Genomic DNA, 5,128 nt, shown 5'->3' with positions numbered 1-5,128 from the left:
CCCACACACACACACAAACACACACAAAAGATCAAGAATAATACCGATAAAAGGACTTCGGTCTAAGTGGTAAGAGCGTAATATGTGTTGTATGTGTTAGGAGTACATTACTAGTTCGAACTCTCCCGTAGACAAGTGCCTGATATTTAAGTGGGGAAAGGGTAACGGAACATGATTATTATCCGTGAAGTTTCGAACCTTGCACCACTGACTCTCCGGATTTCTCATTCTTTTTAGAAGATCCCATAAAAGAGAGCGAACGAGCAATCCAAAACTAGCCTCGTTGTCAGTTATCGTTACTTGTGCTAGTGGATGGCAGCGAGTACTTGGTTGAATAATCGGTTATCGAAAAAGACAAGGAAAGAGATTAAACCAGCAAATTTTGGTTTTTTTTTGGGTGGGGTGGGGGTGGGGTGGGGGTGGGGGGTGGGGGAGGGTGTGTTCAAGGAAGGAGCATTAAAGGTTTACTGAAATGTGGTGATATGCTAAAAGAATAGAATTTTTGGTGCCCTCAATGTTGGATTAATTTTGGTTGTTTGAGGAAAGAATTAGAGGGCTTTACTAGTAGAAATAGCAACATTAGGCTTTGTATTTAAAAGCAAATTTGCATGCCATAATTAGGATAGGTGGCTATTAGTTGTCCTTACAATTTAACTTTTTTTTACTATTATATAAAGGAAAGCAAAACACCTCTCCGTCGTCGTGTGTGTTAATTTAAATTAATAGTTATTTCGAGGGTACTTTTAATATATATATATATATATAAAGGAAAGCAAAACACCTCTCCATCGTCATGTGTGTTTATTGGAATTTTTATTTATTTCGAGGTACTTTTGACATAATCCGTAGTATATTTACTCAGGTTCTCTCTATCTAGATAAATTTTTTATTTGTGCATATTTAGACTATTAGTATAATTATCAGATAAGCGTTATTTCTCATCAGCACATATTCACGAAAATAATCTAGCATTTATTGTCTCTATTGATATCTAAGCTACATCTTTAGATAGATTAGTGGTTACTTATTTCTTTCTTTGGTAACCGTGATGTCCGAACTAGTTTATCTCAACTAATTTTACGAGATTCCTGCTAACCATGTAATTGCATATTTGAAGAGGATCCTTGGAGCAATAGTAAAGTTGTCTCAGTTTGACCTACGTGTCACAATTCGAGCCAAGGAATCAGCCACTGATGCTTGAATCAAGGTAGACTGCTTACACTACATCTCTATTAGGATATAACCCTTTTCCGGACCTTGTTATGAATGCATGATGCTTTATGCAACGGGTTGTCCTTCATGTAGTGGCAAATTTCTTAAATTGAACGTTTTGTGATTTTCTTCCCCCCCCCCCCCCCCCAAACCAAGGGGTCAAACGACTTGAAAAATGAGTAGAAGTAACATGTGGAAAGGATAAAGGAGGGAAGTACTTTTTACCCTTTTTGAGTAATTCCTAATCATTTCTCCACAAAGTATAGTTTTGGTTCAGAGTTTCAACTCCAATAATTGGAGTTGACCATGGGTAATATTTCTTATTTTATTAGAACAATCAAGGATATACAAAAATAAAAGCTAAATAGGGAAGTATTTGACTTGAACAACAAACAATATGTATATACATATTTCTTCCCTAAGGAAGATATCATTTGAGTAAAAACCCAAATATTAATATTCTTTTTCTTACTCCATTTTTAATTTTATATAATTGTGAATCTCATTTAACAAAGTCAAATAAGCAAAATTTGTCAAGAGGCTCTAGGAGCCACCTACCTTAGTTTCTTTTTGGTGGGCAAAATGTATGATTTCTGAATATTTTAGACCTGCATTAAATAGGAAAAGAAATTAACTTTTATTAACTTTTTTTTGGTGGACAAAAGAGAGTTCTTCCCTCTTTGTACTGGGTAGTCTGATAGAGTTTCGTTTAGGTTTGTTAGCGGTCTTTGTTGTATTCACATTGTTATTTTGTTTAGTTTTGTGTTATTGTCCTTTCACTTATTTGCTGTGGTTATTTTTTTTCTGGTATCTTTTGTTGTTACATGTTTTCTCTTATTTCTTTTCTGATATTATTGTCTCTCCTGTTGAGCCGAGAGTCTCCTGAAAATAGCCTCTCTGCCCTTTTCGGGGTAGGGGTAAGGTCTGCGTACACTACTCTTGTGATGACCCAAAAGGTCATCACTTGTTTTAGAAACAAATTCAGTGTTCCGAGGCTAAAAAACCTCCCTTTCACCTCACCTAGATTTGTGTGCGCAGTTCGGGCGCGTAGCCGGAAAGCCATTATATGAAAAACTGTGGAAAATGATGAATTTTGCCTTTAAAAAGAATTTAATTTGACTTCGGTCAATATTTTTAGCAAACGGACCCGGATCCGTGTTCCGACGATCCCGGGAGGTCCGTAAGAAAATATGGGACTTGGGCGTATGCCCGAAATCGAATTCCGAGGTCCCAAGCCCGAGAAATGAATTTTTAAAGAAAATTATTTTCTGGAATATATATGAGTTTTCAGAAATGAAATGTGTTTGAAATTTGATGGTATCGGGCCCGTATTTTAGTTCTGGAGCCCGTTACAGGTCTTATATATAATTTAAGTTAAGTCTGTGAAATTTGGTAAGAAACGGACTTGAAATGACGTGAATCGGACCTTATTTGAGAAAATTGAAAAATTTGATGTTCTTAAGTGATTTCATGATGTTGATGCTAAATTCATAGTTGTTATGTTGGTGATGTGAACGCACGAGCAAGTCCGTATGATATTTTTAGGTTGGTGTGCATGTTTGGTTTGGAGCCCCGAGGGCACGGGTGAGTTTTGGATAGGCCACGGAGTGGAATTTTAACTTAGGAAATTGCAGGTTTTTCAGCTGGTATGGTCAGGTCTGCAGGCTTCGCAAATGCGAAAAAGCCTCACAAATGCGAAAATGAACCTGGGCAGCCTTAGTCGTAAATGCGACTTCGCATTTGCGAAAGGTCTATCGCAAATGCGAAGAAGACCGCATATCTGACTTGGTCGCAAATGCGACATTTTATTCGCAAATGCGAAAGTCTCAGAATTTTGAAGGGTTCGCAATTGCGAACCCTGGTCGCAATTGCGACATCAGAGACCTGTAAATTCATAACTTAGACGCATTTCAACCATTTTTCACACCCTTTCAAAACCAAAACACTCTTGAGCGATTTTTCAAAGGCAATTTCTTCTCCAAATCGATTGTAAGTTATTTCTAACTCGTTTTCTTCAATCTTTAACATCTTTTCACATGATTTCAACTCAAAATCAAAGGTTTTCATGGGGGAAATTGGGTGTTTTGGGTAGAACCTAGATTTTTCAAATTTTGGGGATTTGGACCTCGATTTGAGGTCCGATTTCAAAACAAATTATATATTTGAGTTCGTAAGTGAATGGATAGTCGGGTTTTGTTTCGAACCTCGGGTTTTGACCAAGCGGGCCCGTGGTTGATTTTTGACTTTTTGGAAAAAACTTTAGAAAACTTATTTCCATGCATTAGAATTGATTCATTTAGCATTTATTGATATAATTAAGTAACTTGTGGCTAGATAAGAGCGAGTTGGTGGTGGAATCAAGAGGTAAAGCGATACTTGAGGCTTGAATTGTGTTCGTGGCATCGAAGTAAGTGTTTGGTCTAACCTTAGCTTGAGGGGTTAGGAGTTGTGTCCTATTTGCTATGTGTTATTTGTTGAGTACGACGTATAGGCATGGTGACGAGCATCTATACGTTGGTGTCAAGCATGCTCGTGACTCTTATGTTGTGAGTAATGTGACTCCATTTGTATTGTTCATGTTTAATGTGGTGATTGCTATTGTTGAGCAAGGTTTGTGGAAAGACTATTGGTAATTGTATATTGAAGAGCGTTGGCTCAAGTTGTAAAGTGATTTGTAGAAGTATAATTTGGCAATTGAACCTTATAGAGCATTGGCTCAAATTGTGAACCAAGTTGTGAGGTAAATGTAGAAATGAGAAGAGGATTAGGGTATTGATCCCTTGCCGGGACGTTGTTGCTTTTAATGTTGTTCCCTTGCCGGGATGTTGTGGTTTGATTTTGTTCCCTTGCCGGGATTTTATTACCATTCATTTATTTCCTTGCCCTTATTGTTTGTGTTTGTTATTTGGGTGAGGAAGAGTGTAAAACACGAAGGGTGATGCCATGCATTATTTTGGCGAGAGAGTGTTAAAGCACAAAGGGTGATGCCGTGTATGATTTTGTGAGGCAGAGTGTAAAGCACGAAGGGTGATGCCGTGCCACACGATGTACCATTTTGTGCTTTTATATGAGTGATTATGTGAGGTAAAAGCACGAAGGGTGATTCCGTGCCAATTATACTGATTTTCATGGTGAGGACGAGAGTAAAGCATGAAGCGTGATGCCGTGCACTTGTCCTTGATTTTCCTGATTTTACTTGTAATTGAGTTATGGTGTTCTTTACGCTTACTTACTGATTTCTGTTGTTACTTGATTTATTTGTGATGTTATTGATTCCATTGCCCAAATGGCTTTGTGATTGTTGCTTGGGTGAGGAAGAGTGTAAAGCACGAAAGGTGATGCCGTGCATTGTTTTGGTGAGAGAGTGTTAAAGCACGAAGGGTGATGCCGTGCACTTGTCTTTGATTTCCTGATTTTTATTGATAACTGAGTTATGATTTCTCTACATTTAATTGTTGGATTTGTATTGATACTTGTTGTACCCCGCAGCATGATCCCCCTTCCTATTCTCAATTAACTGTTGGTTTGAAACTGTTAACGGATTTAAAAATGGAAACGAGGTAAATAATTCAGTTGATTGGCTTGCCTAGCTTTCACTAGTAGGCGCCATCACGACTCCCGAGGGTGGGAAATCCGGGTCGTGACAAGTTGGTATCAAAGCTCTAGGTTACATAGGTCTCACAACTCACAGACAAACTTAGTAGAGTCTGAGGGATCGGTACGGAGACGTCTGTATTTATCCCCCAGAGGCTACAGAGTTAGGAAAAACTTCACATCTATTCCTTCCTGTCGTGCGACTTGATTTCTCAGTGTTAGCTGAACTTCCACTCCTGTTCCTTCGCGAATGGCGAGGTCACGTAGTGCTTCTTCAGCGAGCAGCAGCACAGACCGGTGATAGAGAAGCTATGTCTTCGGA

This window comes from Nicotiana attenuata, unplaced genomic scaffold, assembly GCF_001879085.1.
Source record: "Nicotiana attenuata strain UT unplaced genomic scaffold, NIATTr2, whole genome shotgun sequence".
NCBI classification, from domain to species: domain Eukaryota; kingdom Viridiplantae; phylum Streptophyta; class Magnoliopsida; order Solanales; family Solanaceae; genus Nicotiana; species Nicotiana attenuata.
Note: the sequence above shows the minus strand (reverse complement) of the source record.